This window comes from Eublepharis macularius, chromosome 12 (assembly GCF_028583425.1).
Source record: "Eublepharis macularius isolate TG4126 chromosome 12, MPM_Emac_v1.0, whole genome shotgun sequence".
In the NCBI taxonomy this organism is placed as follows: domain Eukaryota; kingdom Metazoa; phylum Chordata; class Lepidosauria; order Squamata; family Eublepharidae; genus Eublepharis; species Eublepharis macularius.
Window position 1 is genome coordinate 27,725,657 of NC_072801.1, and position 20,661 is coordinate 27,746,317.

Below are 20,661 nucleotides of genomic sequence, written 5' to 3' on the forward strand. Positions count from 1 at the left end.
CCTGTTTTTGGCTTGTTGGGACATGTCCAGGCACGCTTGCGGGCGAGGCCAGGCACCCCTTCACCCAGCAAGGCCTCAAAGGAGATGGGAGCAAGCCAGCAAGCTGAGTGCCCTCCCTGGCCAAACAGGAGGGCCATGTGTGTCCAATCTCCCTGTCAGCTCCCCTCCTCAAGCCTTCGCAAGCACCTGGTTTTGTGCTTATTGTGGCATGTTCGGGGCCTGGAAGAGCGGAACATGCCCGGGAACATCCTGGGGCACGCTGTGATGCCACACAACAATGCACCCATAGAGGGAAAACTGACTGCGCCCGCCGACGGGTGTCTGGACCACACTCACTTCGTGGTTGCTCGCCCAGGAACTCCCTTTCCACCAGGTTGACCTTGATCTCCTCCACAGCCGCTGTCACGTTCCTGCGGACCGTGTGGGCGAGATCAGCACGGTCGGGGAAGAGTGTTTCCAGGCGGAACGGCACCATGGTCTCCTCCGCCGCCTCCCTCTTGTGCTCCGTGAGCCCCTTTTCCTCCATGGCCGCGGCTGCCTGCTCTGCCCACTCCTCACGCCAGTTGTTCGGCACCCACTCCGCCATGCTTTGCTACGATGGCGGAGGCACGTGTGGTCGAAACTGGGAAGCCGCACGAGTTGTGCGGTGCCAAACCAACTTAACAGCCAATCGCGTGGCACCACGCGGACGCCGGAAGATGGTTGGTCGCAGCAGAAAAAGCGGGAATTGGAAACACATACCAGGTCAAGGGTCGGTTAACTGCTCGGTCGCAAGCTAGGGTCAATAGCGCCATCTAGCGGTCATCGAGATGTCCACAGCACCCGGGATGGTAAACATAGCCGCTCTGTGCGGGGAACTCGCTGGTCGTCAGGAGGGCACGTGCAGACGCGGACACACAAACACGGGTCTGGTGCGGGCAGGACACGTGCTGAAATTCTGAAACGACCACGGGCGGGCCGAAACAGACGGGGGCGCGGACACGTGCGCAACCACGTGTAGTTCTTAACGTGTGTTTTGACTCTTACAGGCCCGCCTAAATGATACAAGATCCTGGCAGGCCTGAGTGTCCTCAGACAGAGAGTTCCACCAGGTTGGGGCCAGGACTGAAAAGGCCCTGGCCCTGTTAGAGGCCAGCCGAGACTCCCTAGGGCCAGGGACCACCAGTAGATGTTTTCTGGTTGAACAAAGTGCTCTCTGGGGCACATACAGGGAGAGACGGTCCCTTAGGTATGCTGGTCCTAGTCCGTTTAGGTCAAAACCAACACCTTGGACTGGATCTAATTCTTGAACGAGTGTTCACACTTTTCTTAGTTAAATGAGATTTAAGTAGGCACGAAACACAGTACAAAATGAAATTCTGGTAGACTACAAGAATGGCGCGAAATATATCTGCTGTCCGCCCCTTGCTTCCATTGAGCAAATAGCCAGAAATTTAGTATATCTGAGGTTTTTACTCAACTTCAGCCCCATGCAGGGAAATAACATCTGTGTGGCTTGTTGAGCTGGTGCCAAAATTTACAAAAAGATATTTGTTCAAAAGAAAAAAAAAAGACAAGACGTATTGATCCAACTGGAAACCTTTATTAATCCGGCTCTTAACATGGACAGCTTCCCTGGATCAATATCTTGATAATTGTCTTGTCTCAGGTGCCTTTCAGCTAAACGCACACCAATTAAGCCAGCAAAACAACCAGAGGTCACTCAAATCTATCATTGATGGATCCTTATGCAAGGACCACCTGGAAGGCTTCCTAGATTTCTGAGATTCCGCAAGATGGATGAGCTGCAGAAACTGGCTCAAGAAGAAAGAGGGCAGGGACAGCCATAATTTCTCAGCACTGACAGAATTCCCTGGATGAAAGAACACCTTTGGTGTTTAGTAGAAAATCAGACATGGGTGTATGTAGTGATTCTGTAGAAGCACATAAACAATGCACAATATCATATTGGATGCAGAAGGCGGATCCTTGTTCATTTATTTACCTCAATTATACCCTGCTTTACTCCCCAGAGGGGAGAATGAGTAATGCTACCAAGGCATAATGAGGCTTCAAGCCTGAGTCTTCCAGACTGACACTCTAACCACCACACAACACTGGTTCTCCTAGCTTCTTGGTGGTGGAGAGTGCCCTCAAGTTATAGCTGCCTTATGGCAACCCCTGGTGGGGTTTTCATGGCAAGAGACTACCAGAGGTGGTTTGTCATTGCCTGCCTCTGCAACCCTGGTCTTTGTTGGAGTTCTCCCATCCAATTACTAACCAAGGCTGACTTTGCTTAGTGTCTGAGAGCTTACGAGATCAGACTCACCTGCGCTGTGCAGGTCAGGGGGGGCCTTCTAACTTCTAAATTGCCTTGTTTTTTAAAAAGTACATCTCTAGTCCTCATGGCTCTTCAGTTGTGCTTGAAATATCTCTTTTTTCCCGTGTATTTTTTTGGCAGTCAAGAGCTAGGAATGCACAGACTGGTCTTTTGATTTACTGGGATGTTTGATGGATCCATTTTTTAAAAAAAAATGTTAGTGGTAGCACTCTGGAGAGGCATTGCCACCATTTTTTACTTATTTATTGTTAAGATTTCAATCCTGCCATCCACAAAATAGAATGGAGGTTGACTTATAACAGAAATAAGAATAAAATCAGAATAAACTTATATTGAAAACGGAGTTAATCATATAATGTTTATACAAAAAGGGGATCAACGTGAAGCCACTGCTATCGAAGAACTATACCAACCCACCCTGCCAAAAACTTGAAGTATAAAACGATAGTGATAACAAGAAACCCAAAGGAATTAAAATTAAAGCCGGTAAAGCCACAGACAATCTGAGACGAACATATGAAGTTGCCTCAGACTACTGGTCCACTAAGGTCAGTACTGTCCACTCTGACTGGCAGTGGCTCTCCAGGATCCCAGGTAGAGTTCTTTCACATAACCTCCCACCTAATCTTTTTAACGGGACTGCCTCCCTCCCTATGTCCATCCATGGCAGCTTCGCTCAACAGAGGCCGTTTCCACACGTCTTACCTGCCTGCAGAACATCGTGTGAAAGACCCGCAAGACAGCGTCTTCTCGCACAAAATCGCACCAGGAAGACACTGTTATCTGGGAGTTTTGCGCAAAATCGCGTCTTCCTGGTGCGATTTCACACAAGAAGACACTGTCTTCTGGGTCTTTCATGCGATGTTCCACAGGCAGGTAAGACGTGTGGAAACAGCCAGGGTCTCTTGCAGGTGCCAGTTTGCACATGGGTGAAACTAAGAGCAGCCCATACACAGGCTTTCTCTGTGGTGGCCCCTACTCTGTGGAACGGCCTGCCTGAGGATTTCAGGAGAGCCCACACTCTCCTGGCTTTCCGCAAACTATGCGAAAACGAATTTTTCAAAAGGGCTTTTTACTCAGATAGGAGGGCAGTATTGTAGGGAGGGGGTTTCAGATGCTTCGCTAATGAGTTAGGACCATAGACTTCACCATTGTTGCTTTACATATTATCTATTGCTTTAAGTATGTACACCTATATACTACCTGTGCTTCATGCTGTCTAAAGTCAGTCCTAGAATTATGTTCTGTTTCAGCAATTCTTCTACTCCTTATTGGACCCTTGCTAATGCTATGTCTTTTAAAACTTGTTTTTATTTATCTTATGACATTGTTTATGGAAATGTCCTTGATACTCATTGTACTAATCTCACACTATGTGATCCGCCTTGAGTCTCAGTGAGAAAGGTGGACTATAAATGACAAATAAACTGGAGATGCCAGGGATTGAATTTGGGATCTTCTGCATTCAAAGCAGATGCTCTGTCACTGATCCCTCAGTGAAGCTGTCTTTTACTAAAGCCGGAGGCCATTTCCATATGTCCTTAAATGGACGGCCCACTCACTGAATGTTGGCAGCTTTTTCCATTGATTTCAGACATCTCCGTTTTCAAAACGGTTACAGGCTGTTTGGCTTCCCTTTTTTGGCACCTTTTCAGGGACTGCAAGAAAGTGCGTTCCCAGGAAAGGCACTGAAAAAACAGAAGCCAAACAGCCTGCAACCGTTTAGAAAATGGAGACGTCTGGAGTCAAGGGCGAAAGCCGCCAGCCTTCAGTGAGTGAGCCATCCCTTTAAAGATGTGTGGAAACAGCCAGAGTCTTGGTCGCTCAAGGTCATTGCTTTATTAGCTCTCCAGGGTCCCAGGTGGTTTTTCACAGCACCTTCTACCAGATGGAGATACCAAAGATTGATCTTCTGCACACAACCCGGTGCTGTACCATGAAACCCCAGTTCATCCCTCAGATGATTCTATGGGAGGGATGGTTTTTAACCCTTGTTCTGGAGAGAACAATCTTTAGAGATCTCTGAAAGACCATCAGTCTGGATGGAGCCAGCTGGGTCTCCAAGGGAAGGGAGTTACAAAAGTTGGGGGTCAGAGTGGAGAAATTTCTTACCTGCACTCCCAATAGTTTCTCCTTATGCAGTGTCGATGCACAGAGAAGACCAGCTCCAGAAAATCTTAACACAAGAAACTGCCTTATACTGAACTGGACTCTTGGTCCATCAAGATCAATATTTTCTACTCAGACTGGCAATGGCTCTTCAGGGTCTCAGAATTTCATATTACCTACTACCTTATCTTTTTAACTTGAGATGCCAGGGATCGAACTTGGGACCTTCTGGAAGCCAAGCAGATGCTCTACCACTGAGCCATGATGATCCATTGCCTTTTAAGCTATGCACAGGTTCATCTGTACACAGATCTTAGTCTTAGTCTTTAAAGGTTAGAGTTAGCGTTTAGAATTGGGCCCAAAAGCTGACTGGGCTATCTGTCAGGCCTCCAGGCATGTGAACAATTCTAATCAGAGAGCTTTTTTTAGGGGAGAGGAAGAGCCACTTGACCTATTTTGGCCTATTGCTTTAAAGGGGCTTCCTTGTCTGGCCTCCCTTGAATTACAGGGCAGAGGCATTCTGGTGGCATCCCAGCATGATTTCTCACACATCATCAATTCAAAACCTGCTGTGGGCTCCTCCCACATCCTCTTCTGAGGCTGACAGTGGCTTGCAAAACTAGGGCTGATTCCGCACACATTGGATAATGCACTTTCAATGCACTTTATCAATCGTTTGAGGTGGATTTTTTGTTCCGCACATGAAAAAATCTGTTCCAAATGATCTATAAAGAGGATTGGAAGTGCATTATCCAACATGTGTGGAATCAGCCTAGGTAGACCTTCTAGGGAGCCATCAGGAATATAAGATAATCCCCTCTGGACCAGCCCCTGTCTGTTCTAGCACCCTCTTTACTACCATAACCAACAAGCCTTTGGAAAATGGATGTTGCATTTAGCCATCATCGATAATGAGCATTAATCAACATGAATTTTTAAAGGCAAGAGAGCTAATAAGGGGAGTGAGGGAGAAGCAGTAAGAATTTTAGACCCATGTCTGGATTTTCTTTGATTATCTCTGAGTTGGTGGTCCAGAAAACAGATAGGGATTCTGAACATGGACTTGGCCCATCCAGTTCCCATCCTCTTTTCCTGTAGTCTGACCAGTTTCTGAAATAAGCTGTACCACAGAGGCACTTCTTGGCCACCAGCCCTTCATCTTTGTTGTCGTTTGTGTGAGTCTGAATGAAAGCCTAGCTGGCATTCACATTAGCATTTTCCCAGGGTTAATTTCTCCCCTGGGGTTTTTACCAACCAGCTAATCTTCCCCCAAGAAAAAGCCAGCCAAATGGAACACAGAAGCATTAGCTGGCTGAAACCAACACTGCAAAACAAAGCAGCTAAGAGATGAATAAGACCCTGGGAAAAAATAATTTTGCAATAAGGCTTCACAGCAGTTAAAAAAATTAATTCAAAATTTCCCTGCATTATAGTAACAATGTCCCTGGCTTTATTCTTTTTCATCTAATATTAAGTTTACATCACAAATAAGTACTGATAACAATCCCGCCCACCCACCCCCCCAAAAAACAGAGGGGTAACTTAAAATAAGAATGATTTTGAATTTCTCGTTGCTTCTATTTTGATCCCAAAATTGAGTTCATTCTTCTTATTGCAAATTTTGTTTTGTTCTGCATTTGCTCCATTTCCAGTTTCATGCGTTTGTTCACTTATAAATCAGCATTATATATTCTATGTTTCAATACAGATGAGATATTCAGGGCTTTTTTTCAGCTACAATGTGGTGAAACGGCATTCCGGCAGTTCTCCAAAAATATCATGTGTCTGGTGTCTGGAGAAGTTCCTGCCAGGCAGCTGAAGCTGGGGTTTAAATGCCCCTTTCCCTGCTGCTGCGCAGTGGCATGGAAAGGGGGCATTTAAACCCAGCCAGCTTGCTTCTAATTCTTTAGAGCTAAGCCTGGCCTCCCTATCTTTTGTTTTTATCTCCTCTGGGAATTTTGTCTCCCAAATGGGAGAGATCATACTCTGAGGCTGCACCGCTTAGAAGGAACATTGCCCAGGTAAGGGGCAGAGAGGTGAGAGGGCTGAATTGTGGGAGTGCTTCCAGGGGGTGGCTTGCCCGTGCACGATGATGTTGCTTCCTGGAACTGATGTCATCACGCAGTCCTGGGAGCGCACGCACGCAAAGCGCATGCATATATGGTACCAGTGAGTTCCACCACTTCTTTTCCCAGAAAAAAAGCCCTGGTTGTACATATTTATAGCATATGAATGGCATATAAAAAAACGTACAGAATGTATATAAAAACAGATCTATAAAACTAAGAGAAAAGCAGGGGGGGGGGAAGCATAAAAATATAAAATGCACATTGCATATAATAAGGAACATCCAATCACCCCTAATTTTAAAAGTATTGCTTTACTTCATTTACACCTCACCTTTCTCCCTCAAGTGGCTTACATTGTTCTCCTCCTCCATTTTATCCTAACAACAACCCTGTGAGATAGGTTAGGCTGAGAGAGAATGACTGGCCCAAGCCCCCCCCCCCCCCGCAGCAAGCTTTCATGGGATTTGTATCAGGGTCTCTCAGATCCTAGCCTGATACACTAACACTACACTTTCTCCAAAAGGTGTGCCTTCCTTAGCAGATTCTGCCTTATTTGTGTTGAAGAAGGGGGGCATCTGTCTTATCCAACAAGTTCCCATAGTTATGATCCAACAAGTTCCCATAGTTATGATAACAATGAACATGATATGCCCTTGCAATGCCTATATTCCTTTGTGGCACCTGTAATTTCATCAGACCCCACAGGACTAAATATGACAGCATGAGAATACAAAGTGCTTAAGACTACAAAACCCACATTGCAGTGCCATCAAGAGGAAAACTGCACATACAGAGAAGGAAGAAGCTGCTTCCTCAGGGCCCTGTGTTCCCATTCCCCATAACCTGGATTCTTCTTTCCTTTTTTCCTTAGGCTCTTCTGCTTTCCTTACCCTCATCTTGGATCAGAGCCACACAGACCAATGCAAGTAGGACACACTTCTTCTGCCTGGCTCATCCCTCTGTGACTGTAAGGTGGTTAAGCCCAATCACTGCCAGAGGTTTTAGAATAACTTTCTGCATTTCACCAGCTAGAGAGACTTGCAAAAGTGTATGATGGCATTTACTCCATGCAGCTTCTGATTTCGGATTTGGCAACAATTCTGGGAGCATTAGTGTGTCTGAAAGCAAGCTGAACCAGAGCCCAGGCTACGCCAAATCTTCCATCAAGCGGTAATTGCTTCAGCGGCAGAAATCTGGGGCTTGCATTTATAGAATGATTATCCTTGGAGCAGGCAAGGATGTTTGCTTCACTGAATGAAAGCCCAGGGATTCAAAGCTTTGTGATTTTGTGTATCGGGGACATATGAAGCCATCTTATCTTGAGTCGTCCTAGCCTGGGATTGTTTGCTTTTTAAAATATATTTGTTTATTCCTTATTGTTCTGCTCTTTTCTCCAATGGGGCCCCAAAGCAGCTTACTATACAGGAGGAAACACAACAGAGAGGAACAGGAAAACACATGGAAGGCTTCCAGGTATTACCCTGGTCTTTCCTCTCTGCCAGCTGATCTCCCTAACTCAATGCTATATCTCTCAGGCTGATAAATAAAGAACAAGAGACCTTTGTTTGCAGCTTTTAAACTTCTGTTACTTCACAGAAGAGAAAAGATTTGCCAACCCTCCTGCCAATGTCATTTCCTAACTTTGATATTATCAACTCTCCTCTGAAGGTACTAGGGCATCTAATCCTCAAACCCCACTGCCTGGATGAAAAATTGGAACTGCATGAATATTGTGAGTCTCCTGAGCTGTGACTCATACAGAGACACAGCTACAGCCTCCTTTGTGAGCTGATATTTTGAACAAATGGCAGATTTAAATTACTTAATGACTTTATGTCTTGGAGCTCAAGTTCTGGCACTCAGCTTGGAAATTACCGGCTGCAGAGGAAACACAACGTAGATTGTTTTTAAAAAATCTGTCAAGCAAGCAAGCAAGAAAACTTTTTATTAGATAGGGATGGAGGTGGTTTTAACTGGAATGATAGTGAGCTACGGAGATGCAAAGAAAAAAGAATTAATGTTACACCCACAATCAATAAGGTTTTCAGATGCTTAGTTTTCCTACTAGATTTCCTGTTTGACTTAAATTCAGCTATCTCCTTTTCTCCTGAGCTCAGATGATTACATGGCAAAAAAAGGGAGGGGGGACTCAGCTGCTAGGTGAACTTTCTTAAGCTTTTAAAGACCTGGCTCGAAGACTCTTCGAGGCTGCTGAAAACAAGAAGCGCTTATCTTTTCATTCCTCCTGCACACACAGCCAAAAACAAAGCGTCGTCTTAAACTTGGATAGCTTTTCACGGCTCCCTTTGAAACCCATAAACAAAGCTATAATTTATGTCTACAAAAAGTAGTGTCAATGTTATGCTGGTAGAGCGAGTTCTTGAAGCCTCCAAGGAAAAAGAGCAAACAGTCCTAGCTTCTATAGATATAGCTATCCAGTGATCTTAGGATGTTTTATAATGCTTACTTCTGCTTCTAGAATTTAAGAAACCATTGCCTGGTTCCCACAAGGGCAGCCATACCGGGGGTGTAGGGCTTGGATACAAGAGCCTTTGCCTACTGCTGCTGGAGTTGGAGATAGACTGCCCTGTGCATGGAGGCTCCATTTAGTTTTCATGACTACCTTACACCTATGTTCCATGAATGTTAAGAATGGTCAAGAATGTCCATTTGTGTGCGCTCAGACAATGAGAAGACTTGCCCAAACATACATACTTCAGAGAACTGAAGTGAAATCAAGATAATCCTTCTCACAGGCCAATTGAATCTGCACTTGATTAGTAGGGGTGGGAAGATTTCCCCCATTTTCCTTTCTTGCTTTAGGATTTCCCACTGCATTACATTCTACCCTTGCAGAATTTTGGTTTAACCTGCAGAATTAATTGATGCTGGCACTGGAGCAGGTGCCCTTTGCGCTCTGCTAATTTGCATCTCCCATCCTCCCTTATTTCCCATGGGTATACTGGCAAACAGTACAAAGACCAGTTTTCTCCTCAATGGACTTAGAAGGGTGTAACTCTGTTTAGGACTGCACTGTAAGAAAATTACCATTTAGTACTGCAATCCGGATTACATGACTATACTAGCTCCCATTGCACAGCTGACTACGTGCTCTAAATACAACTCAATATAATTACTCACTAATCATCAATGCGAGCATATGGGATGCTTGATTCAAGAGAAAACAGGCATTAAGAGTAGGGTACATTCTAGTTTTGAACAGCCTATTTGTGAGTATCACATCTTCCTGATCAAAGTCTATTTCGTAGGCGAATCACTATAGGCGTGTTGTGTGCACGTGATAATACACCAGAATTCCGTGTTCATGTCTTACCTCCTGGTTCAAATTCGGATCAGAAGATGCTGATTTTTTAAAAGCATAATTTATTTTCCCTAAAGAGCACTATTACAAACTATTCACTGTCCTACTGGAAATGTACATAGAGTCTTTCATATACCTCTCATCCTGAGACAAGAAGCAAATTGCAGCCAGAAGGCCTAGCAATGGTTCAGAGAGTGCTCACGTTTGGCTTTTAAGAAGACATTAAAGATTCAAAGCACATTTCTTCAGCAAGATTAGATGGCAAGGTTTTGGAAGGGACTGGACGTTTATGAGTTGCAAGTTACTCTCAGATTTAGATGCCAGCCCATTGCTGAACATTGCAACCTGTTTGTCATCTAAGATCACTTGAGATATTTTTTTGGAGGAATGGTCTCTCAGGGTCACAGAATCATAGAGACATAGAGCTGAAAGTGTACCCAGAGGCCATCTAGTCCAACCCCTGCACAATGCAGGAATTCACAGCTACCCCCCCCCTACTCCCCCAGTGACCCCTGCTTAAATGCTCAGTGGAAGGCAAAAAAGCTCCAGGAGACCTGGCCAATCTGATGGGGACGGGATTTCTTCCTGACCCACAAATTCAATAGTTTTGAGGTGGCATTTTCACTGATCTTAAGTTTTTAGGGGAGAGAGATAGGATGGTATACAACGAACACCACAGTCCATTCTGGAGGAACATTCTAATATTCTAAATTATGAGATCTGGATTCCATTTCTAGTTTCTCCCAGCTCCAAACAATTTGTTGAGACACACCAACGAGACAATTGCCACTGGACTTTTAGAATTAATGGGGAACATCTCCTATGAATGTCCCATTACTCATCACTAGCAGAGGCTGTTGCTGTGTTTCTGTGCCAGCCAGGTTTTCTGGAGTGTACCCTACTCAGTTTGGGACGTGTTCCAATAATGGAGTTCAGATAAAGACAAGAGTCAAGCTGTTTCCACACATACCGGCATAGCGCTAACCTCTTGCAATGAGGGCGTCTTCCTGGCACGATTTCTGACGTCATCGTGCCATGATCCTTTTTTTGTGGCGCGATGACGTCAGAAATCGCACTAGGAAGACACCCTCGTTGAGACAGGTTAGCGCTATGCCGGTACGTGTGGAAATGGCCTCAGTCTTGAGCCATTTCATCCCATCAATGCACAGCCAAGGAATCGCAAGCACCGAGACTTTAAAAGTGTAGCCACAGTAGGTTTATTTATTCATTTACTTCATTCATGCCTTCTCTCCAGTAGAGACCCAAAGTGACTTGCATCATTTTGATATCCACTTTATTTTTACAACAACCTATGAGTCAGGTTAGATCACCCAGCATGTGTGACCATCCAGCAGGGCTCCATGGCAAAGCAGGGATTTGAACTTCAGATCATAGTCAGACACTTTAACCACTATACAACACTGCCTTGAGTGAGTGGGTTGATTTTTCTCTGCTCGATAGTCCGTTCCCCATATTACCTTGATGTTAGCAATCGTGCATTGGCGGCTGGGGAGAAAGTACAAAGAGGCATTCTCATGGGAGGCAATTTGCTGAAATTCTTCTACTAGTTAAAAATGCTGGAGAGGGATTAGACTTATTTTAACACTTTTTTCTCACTGTTAAAACCTCGTTTAATGGAGTATTAGACTTCAGATGAAGTAAATTGGTTCTAAAGATGTGTTTTTGAGAAGGGGGGAGAGTCTTTTAATGAATGGTGGGACTATAAGGGATACCAAAAGGAATTATAATTAATCAAGGCACTTTGGAACATGCATTTTGTATCATCTTATTACAGAAGACAGAGTTCAATTCTTGGGAGGAAAGGGCATCAGTTTTTTTCCCCTTCTCCTTGGAGCTGTGCTGGAATGACTTCCCTCATTCTGTATCAAAACCCGCCTCTGATTTCTAGCAATTGTTGATATTTCTTGCAAACATTTTCATGTAGTTTTGAAACTATTCTTTCTGGTGGCCTTTTCCATTCTTGCTCTTCCCATTTGCCTCCTCTTCTGACCTCAACCTGATCTGCTCTTACTGCCATTTAATTCCAGTGGCTCCAAGAACATGTTCTTTCTGATGTGATGAAGATATGGGTATGAATTTACTGGTCAGAAATGCTTACTGCTTAGACAACAACCCGGTGATAGTCTAGAAATGGTTTAGAATTGCTTTTGATGACATCAGATTTCATCTATAGCAAAATTTGGACATTTCCTCCTGGGAGACGATAAAGAATGGTACTTGACTCATGAAAGCTTATATGCTGAGCGGCGCGGAGAGCAATCTAAGCTCCCCTCTGTCTGGAGATCAGGGGATGGGGCCAGCAGCCATGTGACCATTTTCAAGAGGTTCCGGAACTCTGTTCCCCTGCATTCCCCCTGAAAAAAAAGCCCTGGTTTTATTTCATTTGATTCAGGGGAAACTGTTCTGGCAGATCCGTCTGTGTTTTTAACCTGTGGGTAGTCACTCTTTATCTCCTCAATGGACTGTTGTTTTTGCATCCTAGCAACTTGATGTTGCCCTGCCTCGAGAGGAAGGAGATAAGGATGGTGAACTGATATTTTAAAGCAACCAGCTAATCAATATATCTGCATAGTCTCTTTCTGTAAGACCTAGTGTTTGTTTGGGAGACAGTAATCTTGGTAATCTGTGAGCTCTGGCTATGGGTCTATAAACAAAGCCTCTCACAGATGAAAACAAGAATACACTTGTGACATCCCAATTCTTGTACCAAAGATCAATGATACAAAGATCTTGTACCGAACCTCCTACCCTTCTGCCGGAAGTTCTAGTCCACCTGCTATACTTACGTCCTTCGCAAAAATTTGCTGCCAATTTAAACACCCAAAAGATGCTGTTCTTTTGGGTTAAAGATACACCTTGCCAACAAAATTGTTCGAGATTGTACCAATATACCAGCTGCAGTGTGGATAATAGCAACTTGTGCTCCATGTGGCACCTTAGCATGTTTCCATGGATCATCACTAGAGAGAAGATGCAGCCATCCAGGACTGCATTTCTACAGGCCCTGGGGAGGAGGGGGGCTGAATCTCAAATAATTAGAGGGCTAATGAATCACACTAACAAGAGTTCAGCAAGGCAAAGGAGGGATGGAACAGGGAAAGCGATTTACCCGCTAGAGAGTCAAGAAAATAGGGACTGCCTTGGCAAAAAGGGACTGTTGGAGCTGTAACTCTCTGGCGATCTAGCTGTGCTTTGGCCATCTTGTTAAAAAGCAACCTCATTTTTTCATTTCCCTGTTAAAGCCCTTGTGGGTCTCTTTCTGTTGTGGACAGCCTTGTTCCTCAATGTAGCTCCAAACCCGACCCTCCTACCAAACATCTGATTCTGCTGATGGCTATATATTAAATGCTGCACAACAAGGCAGCAATCAAGCACGGGTGTCATTGTGCATTTGGCTCAGAAGAAATACTTACGGACGCAAGGCAAAGTTAAAATGAAGAAAAATAGCAAACTTTCATTATTGAGGCAATTTCCATTCTCATGTAAACAATCCTCATCTAAATACTCGTTTCTACCAGTAAGTTGTAAAATAGGGCTGCCAGCCCTGCAGCAGCAACCCCCAAGTTTTTGGGGGAGTGGAGCCTGGGAAGTAGCACAGACGCATGACATCACTTCCAGGTTATTACATAGAAGTGATGGGATACCACAGCATCCGTGATGTTCTAGGAATTCCACCAATCTCTACCTCTAGAGAAACTCCTACAGTGGAGTAGATGCTGTGACATCACAGTACTTGTGTGACATCATCCTTCCCCTGTTTTCTTCTTGCTGCTCAACGTGTGCAGGTGACTGTGGGGGGAGTGGAAGGTAGCCTGCTATGGGTGGGTAACTACTAAAAGGAGGGATGCCGCGGAGGACCAAACCAGGAGGATAAGGACACAAAACTCCTGCGGTAAGAATTTAAGGTATTTAAAGTACACTGTGCAAATTAGCAATTGCAACGTACGATATAAACTCTACTTACAATTCAATCTAGTACAAGGTAAACAATGCAATAAATCTTACATAAAGTGCAAATACAAGATGCATGAACAATTCTTACAAGGTGCAACCATACAATAAAAAGTTCCTTCCGCACTATTGCAATTCCAAAATATATAATATGTAAGGGACACTTAAGAGAAGAGAGTAGGGAGTGTCCTTCCACTACCCTACTGGGGTGTAGCACAGTCCTCAAAACTTCTGCAGGATGGTTTTTAATCTTCTGTTCTTCTCATTGAAAATTAATGAGGCAACACTCTAGAGGAGGGCCACCAATGTTAGATGTAGACAGGGTCCAAAAGCTGCTGAGAACCACTCAACAGGCGCTAGCAATTCTCCTGTTTCGCAGGGCTTTATCAAGAGGGTTCAGATTCAGCCAATTTTCCCTAAAATATACAATCCTCATAAGTGTTATGATTATCATACTGCCAATTAATGCTCTGATATTAAATACTCACACATCTGGTCTTCCAGTGTACTCCTTTCTCCACAAGCATTAGATCTCTCTTGTTATCTATAACAAGATAACCAGCAATGTTCATCCCCAGCAATGTATCTTTAAAAGGCATTTTGTTAAATGAGGTAATTGGCAGGGCTTATTATAAAAGATAAGGGAGTGTCCTCCCTCACTACCAATTTTGTATCTGGGAACCCATTGTGGATGTTGCTTGTGGAGAAAGGAGTACACTGGAAGACCAGATGTGTATGTAATATCAGAGCATTAAGTATGTAGTATCAGAGCATGGGTATGTGCTTCTCCTTTGAAAGCGGGGGTGGGATGGGGGAGAGATGAGCTAAAGGAAACTCTTAGGTTACCTGCAGACAAAGAGAGAAACAGTCCTCTAGCATGATAAAACAAGGAAAGACCATTTTACCCCCTAATTCCATTACTAAGCATATTATGTGCCCCCCGGTGTCCAAGCATGCAGAATTGCCCTTATTCCAGTTAGGGTTGCCAGTAGAGGTGGGCAGGAACCAGGAAAATACCGAACCATGTAGTTTGTGGTGTTTCACGAACCACGAAGTCTCACGAACTTGCCCTGGTTTGCGAACTGGTTCATTTGGTTCATGAAAAAGTCACTTCTGGGGCAGCAGAAGGTCACTTCAAGGGCTGCAGAAAGCCTATCCCCATATTGCCTAGGAAACTGATTGGTTGATGCCAGGTTGTCTTCAGTGACGAACTGAATAACAAACCGAACAAACTGGCCTAAAGTTTGTGGTGGTTTGTCAGAAATGGGCTCTGATGAACCACTGGTTCACGAACCACAAACCAGCATGGTTCATGATGAATTTAGGTTCATATTTCAGTATGTGCTCGCCTCTAGTTGCCAAACACCGTCTTTGCTTTAGTGGGAGCAAAAACAGCAATGTCCCTTCTGGTTGTACCTGGAAGTGATGTCATGAAGCTCTAGAGATTCCCCAATTTTTTAAAAACATAGAGGTTTGGGAGATTCCTAGAACACTGTGACTTCTGTGTACAGCTGGAAATAACATCACAACATTGCTTTCTACTGCCCATTTTGGCTCTCGCAGGAGCAAAAAGGAGTAACAGAGGCCAAGAGATTGCCTACCATGGTAGGCAATCTGGTATGCCTGATTCCAGTAGATTCCTCCTGCCCTGGGGGTGGTGTTTTCCCATCCGGTTTTGCAATGGCCAGAAGGAGACAGACCATTTCACAAAGTTTTGTGCGCAATTTTTAAAAATTACCTTTCCCAGGAAGGCAGGGTTTGAACAGGAAAGCACTTTTCAAAAAGATAACTTAAAAATAGGGCATGGGGTTGGGGGAGCAGCAGTTTTAATTAATCAATTACAGTTGACTTCCATGTCTGTCTGTATTTTTTCTTAAAATAGCAGTGCAGGCAATTTATATTAAATTCGACTGGAATCAGAAGTGTATTTTTTCCCCATCAGAGAGGAAGGCTCTGCTTTTCAAGACCCCTTCAGGGCGATTTTTTAAAAAAGAGATTTATTATAATAGTCAAGTATGAAGGAAGTAAATGGAACTTTTAGAGCACATTGTGTTGCTGTTTTTTTAACAAAGCCCTGACATTAATTACATTTTTGTAGAGACTCTGTTAGTATTTAGAAAACAGTGCATTTTTATAAAGGGGCCAGGGATATCGTTTATGGCACTATTTATTGTATGCCTTATCCCATTTTTGCTGCCTTGCTTTCTAATTACTGTAACCCAGTTATTACATTTCTTATATGCCATGTTTTATACTGTTTTTTATTGGGTGGTTTTCTCTCTTTGTAATTCAGTCATATTACAGTGTTTGTTACATGCCTTATACTGTTCCTCTTGCGTTGTTTAAAATTTTGTAATCCACCTGAAAGGGAGACTATACTAAAAATGATTTGAACAAAGGAACATGGGATTAAAATGGGACAGGATTTTGGTTTGCCTGTTGTGGTGGTATAGGACTGAAGACATTGATCAGAATACATCGTTTCTGCGACGTTACTGACTGCAGATAAGTATAAGGCTATAATCTTAAACACACAAGTTGAGCCAAATATTCCCCATTATAAAAAGCCAGACTGAAATAATTTTGTGTGGGGTGGACTCCCTCGTCCCCAAATGCTTAGATTGAGAATATCTGCTTTTAAAAGTTTGCTTTCCTTCATCATAGCCATTGTTTCTTCTTCCCCTTCTAAATTAACCCTGCGGGCAATCCCAACTGATCAGGAATCCTGGAATGAATGAGACATTTTGTCATTGCTGCCTATCAGTTATGGCTTCACAATAACATCACAGAGGGCCAGTGTGCTGTGACGGTTGGACTAAGAGCCAAACTACAAGTGATGCCTGACACAGGTTGGACACTTGTCAGCTTCCCTCAAGTTTTGATGGGAAATGTAGGCAGCTTGGAAGAATGTTGGACAAGTGACAGTTGAACAGTCCATTGGACAGCAGTCGGAGAGCCAAGCTGCAAGACCAGTACACCTACATTTCCCATCAAAACTTGAGGGAAGCTGACAAGTGTCCAACATGTGTTAGGCATCACTTGTAGCTTGGCTCTAAGAGCAGGGGTGGGAAGGGAGGGGATTTGGGTTCAAATCCTCACACATCTGTTCAGCTCACTGGGTGTCCTCGGGCCAGTCACTCTCTCTCAGCCTAGAGGTATCACAGGGTTGTTATGAGAACCAAGTGGAGGAGAGGGGAACAATGTCCACCACCTTAAGTTTCAATCGGGGCTTTTTTTATGGGAAAAGAGGTGGTGGAACTCAGTGGTGGAACTTAGGAAGGCACAATGATGTCACTTTGGGTTAGCTGGAACAAGGGGGGAGTTTTTTAAAGTTTAAATCGCCCTCGGCAAAAATGGTCACATGGCTGGTGGCCCCGTCCCCTGATCTCCCGTTTGTCTGGATTTAGATTGCCCTCCGCACCACATGGCGCTGAGAGCAATCTCAACTCCCCTCTGTCTGGAGATCAGGGGACAGGGCCACCAGCCATGTGACCATTTTCAAGAGGTGCCGGAACTCCATTCCACCGCATTCCCGCTGAAAAAAAGCTCTGTTTCATCAATAAAAAGATGGGATGAAAAAATCTAGCAACTATATTTCTAGCTATGTATTTGGTAAGCTGTGGATATTCTGGAAAGACAGGATGCAAACATAAATAAATAAATAAATAAATAAATAAATAAATAAATAAATAAATAAATAAATAAATAAATAAATAAATAAAAGATTACATTTATACACATTAAACCAGTCAGATGAGAGTTTCATAAAGAACCCAGGAAAATCTGCACAATGGGGGAAAAGTTCATGAAAAGCAGTAACTGGCTTTGTCTCCATCCTATTTTACTGGCTCTGAACCCAGAGGACTTAAGTTTTGAGTATCCACATATAGGATTGGGTGTCAGTGAAGAGACAGAAGCATACCTCAAGAAAAAATAAGTCAGTGACATAGAGGAATTAACCGTGTTTTTGAGAAAACATTAAAAATATTTTTTCTTCCCCCCATCCCACAACACATTATTGCCTTTAATAATGCCAGTTCTCTGCTCAGGTTGCTAGGCAACCCTCCTCGCCTGGCCTCGCCTCTTCTCTTCCTGTCACCCTTCCAAAACAAGCAACCCAAAATAGACCCACACAAGTTTGGAAAAAACATGTCCAAGGACCTCAGATTCCCAGATCTGAAATGAGAAATGGCTTCTTCAGGGGCCCTCCTCGCTAACGGAGTCCCTACTGTTCAAGGAATGAGCAACGTAACTCTTTAAAGAGTCTGTAGGAGTTTCAAGGATGGAAATTAGAACATCACCAAAAGATGATGGAATTTGGAGAGGAGAGTAGCACAAGGTTTGCATAACTGTTAAAAAAAAACACAGGCCTAGTGAAATACATCTTAGCACATCTTTCATAATAATATTCCACATCTCTGTGAATTTGTCTGCCTTCTCCTACCAGACCACAAACTGCAGAAATAGCCTCAGAAAGCTGAGTGGAGGGGTGGGGGAGAAAACTGATAGACAGTGTTTGGAAAACCTGCAACCTTTCATGTGGAAGAGTCCACTCCAGACCCAGAGCTACAAGGGGGCGTATTGGGGCAACACCCCTTAAGAAATAAGCCGTGCCCCTCCCAGCATGTCCAGCTTTATTTTTTTTCAAAAAGTCTTCAGCTTTTTTCTCCTCAAAGGGAAATGTGCAAACAGTTTTTGTTCACTTTGCCTAGGAAGGGGCCTGCAGGTTGGTTTGAGCTAGTTAACTCCTTTCTGACCTGTTCTGTCCCATCACCTTTTCAACCTGGGCCTTTGATGCTTGTTTGCTTCTGCCCAAGGATGGCTGCTCTACCCTATTCCCCTACCCCAGGAGAGGCTTTAGCAAAGAACAGCTTTTCCCAGCCACCGCTGAGACAGACAGCCCAGCTAGGGACTGTGGTGTTGGGTTCCCTGGTCCCTGTCCCCTTCCAGAGAGAGGTGGGGGACCTGAGACTTGCTTTTAGAAGTTGCGAGCTCGTTCCTGGAGAGGCGTTTAAGATATCACTTCTGGGAAGTGCTTTGCACACGGCTAATTCTAACCAGTTTAGGGCCAAAATTGGTCTCAACAAAGTGCAGGAGCATGCCTGTGGCCTGCAAGATCATGTCACTTCAGGAAATGATGTTTTTGTGCCCTCCAGGTGCGTGCGCACCACGTGTGTTCCTGGGGTGCCAAGGAACCCACGTCCCCCACCAGCCAGGTGAGAGGAGGTGGGCATTGGAGACTGGGGCTGGGGGATCCCCTGCCTCCAACTGGGGCGGGGGGTCTGGCAAGTGTAACTATTTTGGGGGTGCCTTCTTTGTTTGCAGTAAGGGATTGGCCTTATAAGTAAGTAGGGCCATAGGGAAAGTAGCAGGGATGGGGAAAATGAATACCCAGTTTCACTCAGCATGGTAGCTGTTTTTAAGCATGAAAAGCATCTTGCTGTAACTAGCCTATTTGAAAGAATACATGCCTCTGATCGCCTGGAACCTTGGCATGGTAACATTGAGACTTGACTACTGTAATGTGCTGTATGTATTACTGTGCTCAAAGTCAACTCAAAGGCTCCAGTTGGTCGAGAATGCTGTAGCTCAAGCTGCAGGAGCTAGGCAGAGCATGAATATTACTCCCATTCTGCAGTCACTCTATTGGCTGCCCATCATTTATTTCCCCCCAAATCTGGGATTAGACCTGAAGGACTGAAGAGGGGTAATCAGGCCGGTTTAAACCCCAGAATATTTCTCTACAGAAAAAGTGTTTTTCTACAAAAGACCAACAGGCTGAGGGTGCATAATATCTAAGCAATCTTAAGTCCCATCCCTTCTCCCTTAAGAAGAATACGGTCTTTGGGAGGAAGTAAGTGAATCTGTGCCAAGAATAGTCCATTCTCTAAATGCAAAGACTGCAAGCCCTCTGCACATGTGCAAAGTGCTTTCTCTTTGCTAGTCAATAACCTGCACCCAGTAACCTGGAGTGAGTGATTTGCCAGCAGTTGTTCCATCCTGATAAATTAAAGTGCCAATTAAATGGCATCTCCCCTACCCCTCAGCTTTTCAGACACGAATCTTACCTCCTCCCCCCTCCCCGCATCTTATGCCAACAACATCTTTTGAGAGAAGAATATAAGTACTTGAATGAAACCAACAAGGGACTCCTAGTTTGATCATAAGGAAATTGTTTTCCCCTGGATGATAGCTGATAGTGTGCCATACTGCAGATGTATGGCTTCTTCTAAGGCCTCTGCGAATGCCTATTGGTGGCAATTATTGCACATGTAAATTGGAGCTGGGAGGCAGTAATTGGCACTAAAAGCTCAGCTACATTTTACATTGAGCATATAATTAAATGCCATGTTCTTTAAATTTTATTTTCATCTGGTAAACAGCCTATCTCTCTGATGCCATATGACTGTGATTACACTCAGATACCATGTGGTGTATGGAAGATATACTACTATTAATACGATTTAATATGAGACTGAGGTTTAGGGAGGAGGACCCAGCAACTGTACCTTCGCCTATATGCAGCTGTACCTCTCACCATAAAATTTCTAGCTGTGGGCATGAAGAGACCCCTCCAATTTTCCTGCCTCCCTAGACACTATCCAAGGTGATAGCCATAGCATGTCTGTCTGAGTGGTGCAGTGGTTAGAATGCCAGACTAGGAGACCCAGGATTGAATGCCCCCCCTCTTCCATGGAAGCTTGCTGGGTGACCTTGGGCTGGTTGTTGTCTCTTAGTCTAGCCTACCTCACAGGGCTGTTGTGAGGATAAAAATGGAAAAGAGGAGGAATATGTAGGCTACCTTGGGTGAGTTATAAAAGTGAGTTATAAATGAAGTCAATAACAACATATGATAGCTCACTTATTTA